The following is a 14,983-nucleotide window of genomic DNA, read 5'->3' on the forward strand; positions in this document are numbered from 1 at the left end:
TAATTCTAACATTCCATATGAAATATTTGATATCATAAGATTAAATAACATGTTGATATATTTTATATATGTTTTATTCAAAATATTATTTGTATTAATTTTGTGTGAAAATATAATTAAAAAATTGACATAAATGTAAAAATAATCATAATTAATACAACCGCCATATTTGATTTACTCAATGTATATATTGGATATATTAACTTTTAATTTTAATTGTATCAGAAAACATACAAATTAAAATGAGTGGTTGTTGATTTGAACTTTATTTGCTAAACTATATTATGTATAATTATAGATATATCGCAAATTTCAACTTAATTTAATGTTGTTATATAATATTGTGAATAGTTTTAAATTTGCTAAATTGTGATATTGTTTAAAGTAATATTATGATAAACATAATGTATTGCCTTCTATATTTATGATAGTGATAAGTTTATCATTTTATAATTTTTGTTATGACAATTTTTCATTTATCTTGTGCTAAGGTTGAAAATTTATAAAATAATAATAATAATAATAAGAGATATGAATTAATATAGTGAACAAAATTGTTAAAATTTCACCTTTCAAATTCGACAATATAAACACAAAAAAATATAAAGATTAGCACTTGAATTCAAAAAAATTAAGCACAACAATTATATAAATAAACTGTGCATCCGTGTTTCTAGGATAGTGAAGACATGAGGATAAACTTAAAAGGGAAGTGCTAACTGTATTTTCAAGTAAATTAAACAAATTGTTTTGTTAGTGTATTTTCTTAAATGAATAATTTTAATTTAAAAGTTTACAAAAATTTAAAATTTTAATTCAAGTTAAAAGAAATTTATTGTTTATTTATTTATTTATTTATTATTATTATTATTATTATTATTGTTATTGTTATTATTATTATTATTATTTCAAGTATTTTTATCAGTAAAGATAGAACATATAGATTAGAGGTTGTATTTTATTAAAATATAATTATTTAAAATACAAATAATAAAAATAATTTGATAAAATATAAAGAAAATAAAAATTTAAATAATAAGTTCTTAACACTACCATTATCTATAATTCTCAAATAAAGATAGATGCGGAAAAATTTAATTCGGTTGTATACCTCACCATTAACCATCAATTAAACACAATTCTATAAGTAGTTAAATATTTGTTTTACCAGTTGATCTTTTAAACTAAATCAAAAAATATAATTCACTTTTATATTTGTAAACAAATGTTTTTCGACTTGCAATCAAATAATTTACATATTCGCCCCATAAAAAGATGATAATACGAAGAATGAAAATAATTCAACATTACACATTTGAAGAACAATAGATCCATAATTCAATAATAAAACATGTAAATATAAATGATTGAATATAAAATTAACAGAAAATAATAAAATTAAATAGTATTAGATTAACTTCACTAAAATTAAATTAAAAGAATAACATACAATTGCAAATAAAATTAAACATATTTTTTTTTTATCATTCTCTAATATTTTATCACCATCAAGTCTATTATTAAAGAGCCATAAGAAAGTGGGGTAACATGCTTAAACTATGATAATAAATTATATTACATATTTATCAATACTATTATATTAATGATTCCATAAAAATTACGATTCATAAATGCGTATATTTAACACTCTAATAAATGTGCAGATATGACTAATTTAATAATTCAATATTAAAAAATCACTTGAATTAAAAATAATAATAGAAAATGATAACATAAAAAGGTATTAGAATAACTTCACTAAAATTATAAAAAATAAAATAAAACAATCGTAAAAAAATATTAATCACACTAAAAATCTTAAAAAATTACGAATGTAAATTAAAAAAACATTGAAAACTCATCCGACCTAAAGAATTTAAGTACAAAACATGACAGAAACAAATCAAATTGAATGATATGAACTAAAAAAATCACAATAAAACATTATAGATCTAACAATATCAACCGTTGAAGAGGATTTTCACTTTGATAAATATTCTTCTTCTTCTTGGATTTTAACTTTTTTATTTGTAAATATATTCAATTTTCTTCTGCTAGCCATCAAATAATCTACCTATTCACTCCATAAAAAGATGAAGATTAGAAGAATGTAAATAATTCAACAAACAATATTACACATTTGAAGAAAAGTAGATCAATTAATTTTTAATTGACTTTAGTTGTGTATATATAGATAATAGAGATAATGGATAGAGTAGTTTTAGGTAACCACTTTAAATTCAAATTCAAAAAATAACTACTTTACCATTTTTTCTAAAATAGTACTATTACGTGGTTGGTTACTTAATTTGAAAAAAAAAACATTTAAAATCATTTTTATTTTTTAAAAACTAAAGTAAATCTTCATTTAACAGACTTGTTTTAATATGTGGGTAGTTTTCCTATTTATTTATTTTAAAAAATGATTGTGCACAACGTTTTTTATTTCATTTTTTCTTTTCTACTATTTTAAGTTATAGAGAAATAATATTATTTTCTTAAAAATAATAGTAATAATTATCCAAATTATTACTATATTGTTATATATTATTATTATTATTATTATTATTAAACAATTGCCTTATATATTTAAATCTTATCTCAAAATAAAAAAAATTAAAATTAAAATAAATAAACGGTTTTCGTGAAAATTGACTAGCAATTTAAATTCATTCTTATCCACATTATTATTATTATGTTATATATTACATATTATATTATTATTATTATTATTTAAAAATTTACCTTTCATTTTTAAATTGTATTTTAAAATAGTTGGTTACACTTTTTTTTTTATTTCTTTTTGTTTATACATAGTTAAAAAAAAATTTAAATATTTTTTGAAATTTAAAAGTGTTGAATTTTATAGTGCTGACATGTGACACTTTTTCCTCTCCTATTATAGATAGATAGATTAATTATCTTCTTCCCTTTTTTTAACAAGTAAATTTAGGGGTGATAACTGTGATGTTTGGGTCAAAATGGGTTACACTGCGGGTTAAGACTTAACCCAACTTTTACTAAGCTTAATTGTTTTATTTGTTCTTTTAAATTATTTTAGTGCCTTATAAAATTATTTTTTCTTTATTAGAGTTATACACAACATATTAAGTTTTTTAAAAAATAATTTGACAAAATTTTTCATGAGCCAATTTAGATTATATATCAACCCAATTATTAATAGATTGAAATGGACCGAGCTAATAAATGGGTGGGTTATTAACCCGCCCAATTTTAAACAGATTGGGCGATTTGAATGAATTGGGTTTAATTTTATCACCCATAATTTTACTCTACTTTATTGGATTTCTATTTAATTTGCAAATATACTCTATCTTTACATTTTTTAAATTTCATCTTCTCTAAAATTATACCATTACTGTCCACCGGAAAACAGGAGTTTCTTTTTCTTTATTTTCTTCTTCTTTATTATATAAGGGAAATGGTTTAAATTTGTCTTTGACCTATGTAAAATAATCTTATTTTGATCTTTTTTTCCTTTATAAAATTAGAGGATCATATTTATTATTGTATAAAGTACAGAGATTTGATACACCTGGGCTAATTACATCCTAGTCAGAAGTTTTCTCAATTACAAAAATTTCAAAGTTTTCATTACTCTCGGATACATTTCTTAGTTACCCGATACATTGCAAATGATACATTACTTAATGGGAGGGATGTATCCTAGAGAGGATAGGGATCAGGGGCGGAGCCAACATACTATCAGGGGGTTCATCCGAACCCTCTTCGGTGGAATTATACATGGTTAAAATTATTTTTTTATGTATATATAGTAAATGTTGAACCCCCTTCTATTAGTTCATGTGTTTACTTCTTCAAATTTTGAACCCCCTTATTAAAAATTCTAACTCCACCACTGATAGGAATGTATCCAGGAAGGGATAGATCGATGTATCCGAAAGAGATAGGAATGTATTCGAGAGGAAATTTTTGTATTCTTTTTTTTAAATAGTAGGGAATTTTAGAAATTATGATATCTCAAGTTGTATATTTATATAATTTTTTCAATATTTAATCCCGCTTAGTAACAAATGACAAATTGATCCATCTAGTTAAGTTCAAGCAAATTAGCAAAATATTAATTTCTCAAACTTTTTGTTTACTTGAGGTCTATCAGAAATATTTTTATCTATCACAAAATAGAAATAACGTCGCCTATACTTTATTTTATTCTAATTCCACTTGTCAATCACACCATATACCATATAAAATTGAGATAGCGTTTACATATCATTTTACTCTTTTCAAATTCCATTTATATATCACACCATGCAGAATAGAAATAATATCTGCTTATATTCCATTCTTTTCAAATTTCACTTGTAAATCACATCAAATATGCATGTTGGTACAGTACAAAACAAAATATTTGAGTCATTGTACCTGACCACTATATGACACCCCACCCCCCTATACATGTCCAGAGAGTAGGTGTTGTTTTTAGTGTAAGCTGTAAAAGTGGAATCAATGAAAGAGCACATTGAAGATCAAAACAAATCTAGTCACTTTTGTATGTATGTCAGCATGTCTTGTAAATTGTAATGAGCTTTTTTGGTTTCTCGTCTGATATTCAATTGGTATTTGCAAGTAAAATGCTCTCAATACCTAATATGCGTTCTGTTGGAGTGATAAGTACTTCTTCATTCTTAACTAAAAATTTCAGGTTCGAGTTTTCTCGATATAGAGTCGCCTTTGTTAGAAAGCGTTTTACCTCCAATATAATATGAAACTTTCTGATGCAAATCTGAACAGTTGAGCATGGGATGAAATTTAAAAAAAAAAAAAAAAATCTTTATAAGAAATGACTTTATTTTCAAAATTTGAAACTCTAATAAAGAATGAATTAAGGGCTTGGGTGAGATAAAATCAAAGAAAATTCTCCTTGTTTAATTCTCTCATACATTGCACTTAAACATATAGTATACTATAGAGAAACTTTTTTTTTTTTTGATTTGCATCGGGTGTCCGAGTCTCTTTGAGCCCCGACTAATCCCGGGGGTGCACAGGCCCTCAGCAAGGAGTTTCCCGCAAGTGCACCACGGTTAATTCAGGTTTTACCCAGTCCGATGGCCCTCAGAAATTATTTGCACCTAGTGGGTTTCGAACTTGAGACCTTGAAAGGAAGCAAACCCCAAGGCTCAAGTCAATTGCCAGCAGGCCAACCCCTAAGGGTTAGTATACTATAGAGAAACTTCAATCAAAGAAAAATGATGTTTGATCGATTTTACTTATCTTTAATTGATCATAGAATAATATCATCAAAATGAATTAATTAAGGGGAAATCTCAAATTAATAAAGCACATTTTACAAAGGTGGAAAAAGTATCGACACTCATCATGCTCATTCAACTTTCTTCACCCTATAAATTAAAGTGAGGAAATTAATTACTTCAAGTGAAAACTATAGATTCATTCTTGATATATATATATATATATTAAAGCCAAAGTGCGAATATCACTTTAAGGCATGATAAAAGAAATGATAGTATAGTATTTATTTATTTAATTGTTTTTTCTTTCTGGGGTTGGGGGTGGGGGGTAGGAATGAAGACAACAAATCTATGACATGAAATGATAAAGATATACAAACAAAGGAAAACCAACACACATATAGCTTGCACCTCAACTAACATTATATTAAGAATGGGCTAACAAAGTCATATGTGTTAGGAGTAGTTTGATGTGAAGATAAGGTATATGTTCGAATTAATTCGGATTAGTTATGTTGAAATCATTAATCAAAGTGATATTGATTTGTTATATTCAGAATAATATGTATTGCATAAGTTCAGTGCTAAGAGCATAGCTCTAAAGAATAAACTCGTAAAGCTTAATTATCTTGGATCCGCCTCGTATAATGCGACCCATTATGAGCAACAACGTACTGGCTTCATTTGGCCTAATCAAGCAAATCGATTAGAACAACGTGTTAATCAAGTATTAATCCATTTACTTTGAGATATAATTAATCAGTATTAGTGTTTTCGGTAATTACGTAATTTGTAATTTAGTATGGAAACCATGAACTATTGCTGCAGTTGAATGTTCAAGAACGTACGTATCCTAAATTAATAAACAATATAATGATAATAACATATCTAATGAAATTCGACTAGTGAGATATGGGGAGGATAAAATATATACAGATCTTGCCATTATCTCGTGAAGATAAAGAGGTTGTTTCTGAAAGACCTTTTAAGTTTGAACTTATCTTTATAGAATGCCTTTTTTATTTGATTTTTATCGTTATTATTATATCCATCTCCATCCTTAAATAGGGTTGGCCTAATCAACTAACCCCTTGCAATGTGTTCTTTTTTTTTTCTCTATAATGGTCATTTTCATATACCTAAAATGATGGAAGTCCAAGATTAGGAATTTATTTTGTTTTGTTTCCCCAATCTTCGAAAAATCTACTTATGTTTTAGTTTTTTGAAAAAAGTATTTTTGATCAGAAGTAATTTGTGTTTGATAAATAAATTTAGAAAAATACTAACTATTTATTTGTTTGGTCAAGCTTTTTACAAGTGTTAAACTTCTAAAATCAACTTATTTTATTTATTTTTTATTTTTTATAAAAGTACTTTCGGTGAGAAATAATTTGGTGATGAGAATAATTGTACTCCAAACAAATGACAAATGTTTCATCTTTTAATGGTAACATTAATGGACTTCTAAGTCTATGATTTAGATGGGAATATTGTACGGTTTTGCCTATGCCAACTCTACGAAAAAGCTAGTGCTTCTTCTTGACTAAAGAAACACATTTATAAAAGTTTAAATCTATTAGTCCTTGTTTTGGAGTTTTAACTAAAAGAATCAATCTAAATAGTAACCATCAAAAAGAAGTATTGAGAACACTATTGAACTTGATATTAATTATTAGTTTTGCCCATGAACTATTGATAATTTTAAAAACAATAAATATTGAACTTAAATACACATCTGATTTGTTATATGGGAAAGTAAGTGTTCTCAAACTCTTACAGGAGAATGAAGTTCTTAATAAAAAGTCGAAAAAAGTGTCGAAAATACTCCTAAACTTAGCGAGAATTTAGGGGTGTATTTCATTAATGTGGCAAGATTAGGGGTGTATTTAAGTTCAGTTAGTATAAGTAGAAGGGTGCTTTTAAAGCTGTTATTAGTTCAAGGACGAAACTAATAATTCATGTCAAGTTTAAAGATATTTTCAATACTTATATCAACTGTTTAAAGTAAAAACAGTCACTAAATATATAAAAATATATATTATTTATGTATCTTATATGTATAATTCATCTCAGACGATAACGAAAAGTGATATAGACTATAGTTGATGTAACGCGCATAAGTGCAAGTGCAGGCCATGAAGCATTTAGCTTTCTGAAGATGTATCAATTCACTCATCTTAAATAGTGCAAAGTCCATAATTAAATGCAGACATGATTCTTCACATGCCCAAACTTTTCTAAAAGGGAAGAATATATATATATATATATATATATATATATGAACCTTGAACCTTCCTTCTCCAATTCTACACACGTTTTGGTATTAAATTATTGGTCACCTCACTTTTTTTTTTATAGATCTATGTGATCGTCAATATAACAACATTAGACTTGCAATACAATTATTTTCTTTTTCATTAAATAAGGTCAACGATATATTTGAACTATCACTTTTTCACGAATTTCACATTTCAACTATCAGTTGTTTTCTTTTGATACCTAGTTGAGTAAGTGGCGATAGTTCATGTTGGAAAAGAGAACAATTGATAGTCTAAATAAGTTTCGATTGTGTTTTAATATTTAAATCGTGATAGTTCATGTAGAAATAGAAAAAAATGATAATTTGAGTACTGTAAAATTCGCAAAAGAAATAATAGTTTAGACGTGTTTTTTATTATTAGAGATAGGGTTTGATAATTCATGTAATTAAGTTTTCACTTTTTCCATTTCACTTGTACTTCCAATATTGACCTTGTAGATGTTGCTTTAGTGAAGATATATAGAGGGCCATTGAAATTGAAAGAATTTGACAGGGAAAATGGGCATATAAAGATGTACCTCCACCAACAAAAGTGGTGTTTAAATATAAGGTACACACTAAGAATAAAGCAAAACAGAAACTTAAAAATAAAAATATCATTCATTAATTATTTGTAAAAAAAATAAAAAATGACAAGGTTTCATCACTCTAGACAGTCCGATATACTAAACTTCCGTTATACACTGAGTCTGAGGGAGAATCAAACCAACCACAAAAGTAAATTATACGGAGTCTTACCCCGCATATAAAAATGACAAGGTACCATCAGTCTATATAAAAATGAAACAATTAGTTTGTTGGCCAACCCACAAATCTTGATGATTTTTAGAGATTTTTCTAGGGGGGAACAAAAAAAATAAAAATGAGATGAAATTTCTTTGCCAAAATTCCATGAATCCAACATTTAACCTTTAAGAACTTGCAAAGAAAATTGGATAAGATACACAAATAACCACTTTTCAATACTTAGTAATTTAAAATGTAGCCATTATCTCAAAATGGTAAAATTCCACCATATTATTAAGAATTTGAAACTCTGTAACAATAGTTATTTTTCAAAGACGAGATTGAAAAGTTACCAGTAAACGTTATTTTCATCGAGAAAAAGAGTCAAAACACCCAATGAGTATATAATTTCTTCATGGTTTATGTCCTTGGATCCATCTAGGGATATCTTGAATTATATACGTCTTAAACATGCTCTAAAAATAAAAGTGGTGTCAAATTTTTTTGTTTATTGAGTTCTGAATATCAACATTTACTAAGAACATTAATTGATATTAATAGACATAAAATGTAGTACTAATGAATTATGTTGATGATTTGCTTCACATGGTATCTAAAACCTTGTTGTTTGAGTATACAATAGGGAATAATGAAAGCAAGAACAACCTTGTAATAATTTGAAAAGAACATGTACCTAATTAATCAAATTATTTTCTGAGTCAGTATATTTAATTACTTATCATGGACAGCAAATTAACTTGTCTTAATGTTATATATATAATGTACAATGTACAATAATGCAAATTCCAGTGTCCTCCACAGCCTAACATTCTCATTTTCAATATACTAGTAGGGCAGAAAGATGAAACAACAAGAAATAAAGCCTACGGATAAAGTTGTTCCTTCCTTAATCAGATGTTTCGATTTTAAGCTCTAAAAATGAAAATATCATTGATATGGAGCGTTTTTGAACAGAATAAACCCTACGCGGTGCAAATCCAGTTTGATAGTGGATACCAGACAACGAGCCATATATAATTTGTGAGCTATCGAAAAAGCAAATTAATCGAACTTCAATACGGATACTAGATAACTAGCTATATATGATTTGTGAGCTATCGGAAAAAATAAATTAATCGAACTTCAACATGGATACCAGACATTGAACGAGCTATATATGATTTGTGAGCTATCGAAAAAGTAAATTAATCGCACTTCAATGTGGATACCAGACATCAAACGAGTTATATATAATTTGTGAGTTATCGAAAAAACAAATTAATCAAACTTTAATATAAATACCAGACATCGAGCGGGCTATACGAAAAAGCTTCACATCACACTCAACATTGCACCTATATATGATTTTGGTCCTCAAGCTATATTATTGGCTAAAGTCATCGACCACCCCTTAAAGTTGTCCGCATAATTCACTTAGACACCTCAACTAGGACCTATACCTATTAAATACTTAAATTGTTTAAAACATATACCTATTAAACACAAAACGCTGATGTAGCAATTTAAGTGTACCTTACTTGATATTAGACGCGTGAACATGTTTCAAATATCATTTTATTTTTATTTATTTTCTAAGAACTTGTACCTTTTTTTGTTATATTGACATTTGGCATTAAAATAATTGAAATCATTTTTTTATTTAAAATTAATTTCTTGGTAAACCCAAGAAATCAACCCCACCCCCTTTTTCAGTCATCGTCTTCTTCGTCCATACTCTCTATTTTTTTTTTAATTATTTTTTTTAAAACTTTGTTATTTCATTTATTTTCATTCTTTATATAATCTGAATCTACTAATTATATTTGATTTTGCAATAAGAAAGAAGATTTTCAGGCATTGAAGTTAAGAAAGTTAGCCGGACTCTGTTCATCTATATTTCTGGACAATTTGAACCGACATCACCACACAAATTAAAATATAAGTTAATTAAGCTTATTGATAATGATATCTTAAAATTTCATATAATTAATTTGAGCATTCTCGATTTCTTATCGCCGTTAATTTTAAAATGATTCACATTGATTTATTTTTCACAGGCATCTCAAAAATCATTTTGCTAAGCTACGGATTATTCACGAATAGATTTAATCCCCATAATTTATAGAAATAATAAGAAGAAAAACAAAAAGTAATATGCTAAAGGAGTGGAGAACGACGAGTGCCTAATGAAGAAGAAGAACGGGCAAAAGTTTTAGTAGGTGGGGTTGAATTATTTAGGGTTGAAAACAGTACTTATTTATTGTTAGATTGGGTAATAGGCGATGGGCCAGGTGTCATAACTATTTTAAGCTACAGAGTGTGAATTACACGCACAAGATTTTATGTATTAATTGTCATTTTNATATATTTATTAATATTAAAGTGTCTAATAGATACTAGCCTTAATTGAAGTGTCTAAGTGAATTATGCAAATAACACTTTAAGGGGTTTTATTTATAGCAGTGGACTAGTGATAATGAATAAGTATTGGCTGTGGGACCTTGACATGATGTGCAGTGGGATGGCAGTAGTTTAGTAAGTGGCCAAACTCATATGCAGATCCTTAAACTTGTCCTTAAGTTTTATTTTGACATTCCAACTCAATCTTGTTTCATTTTAACTCTTTAACTCCAATTTTTATGTTCCATTTTGACATTTCTTTTCAAAGAATCAACAAAGTGGGATGTATGTATTTCACATGCCATTATTGTGTTAAAAAATAATGAATGAACATCTTTTTTTTTTAAAAAAAATATTTTTTAGAGTTTCTGTACATTATTGTGTGAAAAAGTAATCGGCAAAAGTGTGTTGAATTTTTTATAAAAACAATTAGTTAATTTAAATAACACCACATATTTTTTTTTCCATATCTAGTCTACTTGGACTAACTCAAATATCAACTTTCTAATTTTTCATTCAACTAAATACGAGTAAAAAAAAACTCATGTTCATTGTAATAACACTACAAAAAATATTGAAACTCGATAGACTTCATTGGGTTGTCATTGATTTTTTTAAGAAAGAAAATCGATGTACTTTCGTCGGTTATTTTTCACGCAAAAATATAGGAAAACTCTTAAAAAGAAATTGTTACTTTTTTTTATAAAAAAAAACAATAATAATCCGTCAGTTTTAATTTTTTACAATAATTAAATTTAAAAAATAAAACTCTTAAATTTTTATTTAAAAAGAAGGGTACATGTGGGCAACCAAATGAGCCCACTTCATAGCCTTTACAGATAAGAAATGGGTATGCTTCTGATATTGCTCAATTGATGTTGTCTTTGTGCTTAGATTTGACTTTTTCTAGTAGATCTCTCTCATTTTAAATCATCTTGTGTCTTCACATCCTAATATCAGTTAATCCTTACTCAAATCTAATTATAAGAGGGTTGAATCCAACCAAGGGATTAATAAATCGGGGAAATTTCGCTGAATTTGGTGAATGATGCAATGAAGAACTTGTGAATGATTTTGTCGACTTCATCTTCGATCCCCTCCTTAGGCTGTTGCATAACCAGGTATGTCAACTCAGTAGCATTATATCTGAAATTTCATATCTAACCCATTAATGGACTTGCAAAGCCTATAAAATTTGTACATCAGCTGGTGTACGTTAAGCTTAGATAAACACTTGAATGCCATTTCTCCTTAGACCTTAGTGATGCTCTTGATAGATTTATATTGTTCTGATTTTTTTAAAATTATCTTTATATATATATATATATATATCAACTAAAACGGTAATATAAAATCCAAAAATGAAAACCACGTGCACGTTAAGTAAAAAACATATATTATTATTATTATTATTATTAATCAATAATAATAATAATAATAATAAAATAAAAAATAAAAATAATCTGGCCCCTTATAGGGAAATTTACAGATTAATGCATATGGGTTTGGTTCAGGTGACATTCAAGCCCTTTACCTTAAGAGGTCTACTCGAAAGCTTTATAGCAGCTTTAAGAGATGGTAGAAACCAAAATTGAAAGAAATTCCTTATAGGGACAATACAAACTAGTGTGGCTTATGAATCAGTTTATTTTAATGCTTATCCTAACTTACAGATCTCTTTATAGTATGAGAATTCATTAAGTCCTCCAATGCTTAATGTTAAGCTTTATGGTTATGATTATATGCCTGAAATTGAAGTTGTTTGCATTTGCTACAAAATTTATTATAAACTCCTTCATACTTTGAATCAAATGTGTAGAATGATTGATTTTAAAAATGAAACTATTCTTATAGAAACTAATTTTGGTAAATCAAAGGTTGTTACCAGAAGACCTATTCAGTGGGATGAGATTGATTTCCCACAAGAGTGGGTTATTGAAGGGGCAGCCCAACCAAAAAATAATATTAATAACGAGGTTTCAGAAGTTGAACAGTTTAGTGATGGAACTGTTAAAATTAAATTTTCTGATCCTATGGCTATGCTTAATAGAATTGATAATCATAGCATAACCTCTAAGCTTTCTAGATCTAACTCTTCATATATCTCTCATGTTGATTATATTATATAGACTCCCTCAAGAGCATCTACTTCTCAGATAAGAGAAAATTATAGATGTGATAATGTTAAAATTGATAGGGATAATATTGCTAGGCCTATGCCCAGACCCAGTTCTGAAATGAATTTTTCAGATGGACTCTCCACATAAAAATTATTTTATGATGACTGACAAACAAATTGATTTTAGTTCGAATTCACCAGCAAGAGAATTTTATTTTAAAGAATTCTTGAAATCAAGATGGAAACCTTTCAGAAATTGGTTCTTTAAAAATTTTAATGAAGAAGAACAAATCTGTTTTCAAGAAGAATTTTATACAAATCTTATTGAATCAAAGCAAAATGTATTAATTGCTTTTGTTCTATGATTTATGACCAAACATGTTCATAATTATATCTCTATGATAGAAAGAGATTCTACATTAAGTACTAGAAAAATTACTAAATCTGTTTTTCCTCCCTTACAATCATTTAGTGTTTGGCTTTACTGTTCAGATTTTTGATTTTGTCGTTTAGAGTCAAAGAATCATGACATTAGAATCATTAATGTCAACTGAAAAGTTAGGATAACAATTGAAGTAAACTGGCTCATTAGCAAGGTTACTTTGCAAGACTTCTGCAAAACTCCTAACAACAAATCATCAAAATTCAAAAAACGGTCATCTCTAAGGAGGACACAAACAGGAATATCAAGGCCTTTATGGAAAAGAGGCTTAACAACCACTTGCACCAAACCAATATGCAAATAAGTCTTATAATGATTTGTATCATCATAATTAAGCAAATGAATAGTTTCTAAGGAATTATTGATAGCAATGGTAGACACACAAGTCTTAATATTATAATGAGTAATAAAACTGAAATTACCTAAGTGGTAAATCTTTTTGAAAGGTTCTTCTGGTATATTCCAGTTTTGTATATCATTTTCAAGCTTGACAATCTTAGTTGCTTGAGAGGATAAATTAATATCATTTAAAATATGTTGATTGTTTTCCATACGATTTAAAAATATTGTCTAATGAACTTACAGTACAAAATTAATTCAATAAGTAAAGCAATAATAAAACAGGTGATGCTTTCAATCCAGACCCGGACATCCTTCATAAACTTTGGACTCATCCGGACAACCAAACAAAAAGAAAGTGGTATGTTGCTACTTATACTCTTCCCTAAAGAGAAGCATTTAGGGATTCTTGGATGGCTGACATGAGAAGAATAGGTTGTGAAATCAAATTCTTCAAATGGTTCAAGATGACAGGTAAGATTGATAATTAGACCGAGTCGCTGCAAGTCATCATCAACAAATGGTATACTACTTCCAATAAGGTTGTTGAATATATTACTCCTCCCCTTGAATGAATTAATATCCATATTGCAGGTACAATAATCAAAGCTTCTCCCTTTAAAGAGAAAAGTGATAAGTCTGCAACTTTTGTCACCTCAACTGATATTGACCGAGTAGTAGAACAAAATAACTATTCAAACCAAATTCTTCATGTTATCTCCAGACAAATTGAAGATATCAAACTCACCATTAGTTGAAGACCTACTCCGGCGTCTACTTCATCCAACCTTTTGCGTCATATTCTGAAAGATCTCAGATTGAAAGAGTCGTTCAATTCCCCATGGGTCCATAGAACTCAAATTTATTGACAATTCCATTAGGAGATCTTCTTCATATCGAAGGTCGTCCTGGTCTAGTCTCTCAACTTCGCGTCCTTTGAGGCCAGTTCCCAAACCACCTTTTTTTTTAAAAAAACCCGAAGATATTTACTACACTACAAGAAATCTGCTTTTTAGTGGCGAGAAAAGTCGCCACAAATTCACTCAAAGTCGCCACTAAAGTGTAATAGCAGCGACAATTGCGGCGTAGCTGTTACTTCCATAACTAAAGGTTATTTGTGACGACAGCAGGGAGTCGCCATAATAAATATCTATTTGTGGCGATATTTATTGCCACAAAAAACATTTTTACAACAAACATTTGGCCATGTCGCCACTTAAATAAATGATTTAGTAGCGACATAGTCGCCACAAAAGCCCAAACTAATAGCGACAACATTGTCCCGCTGCTAAAAGTACATATTAGTAGCGATTCTTGTCGCTACAATACCAAAAACTATCAGTGGCAACGTTATCTTGTTGCTGAAAAGATACTTTTAGTAGGAAAACTAGGCGCCACAAAAC

The 14,983-nt window shown here is 28.0% G+C and overlaps 1 protein-coding gene across 2 annotated transcripts in view; it reads right to left on the reverse strand.

Moving 5' to 3' along the window:
* LOC125841392 (lon protease homolog 2, peroxisomal) overlaps positions 1–14,983 on the reverse strand; it is a 369,735-nt gene that overhangs the window by 91,647 nt on the left and 263,105 nt on the right. Inside the window, exon 1 of one of the 2 annotated variants that reach the window (XM_049520510.1) lies at positions 8,382–8,387. The exons of the other annotated variant lie outside the window; for it this stretch is intronic. The gene's annotated coding sequence lies outside the window, so the exon portion shown is untranslated. Of the gene's footprint in view, positions 1–8,381; positions 8,388–14,983 lie in introns of those variants that run through there. 2 annotated transcript variants of the gene reach the window in all.

This window comes from Solanum stenotomum, chromosome 10, assembly GCF_019186545.1.
Source record: "Solanum stenotomum isolate F172 chromosome 10, ASM1918654v1, whole genome shotgun sequence".
NCBI lineage: Eukaryota > Viridiplantae > Streptophyta > Magnoliopsida > Solanales > Solanaceae > Solanum > Solanum stenotomum.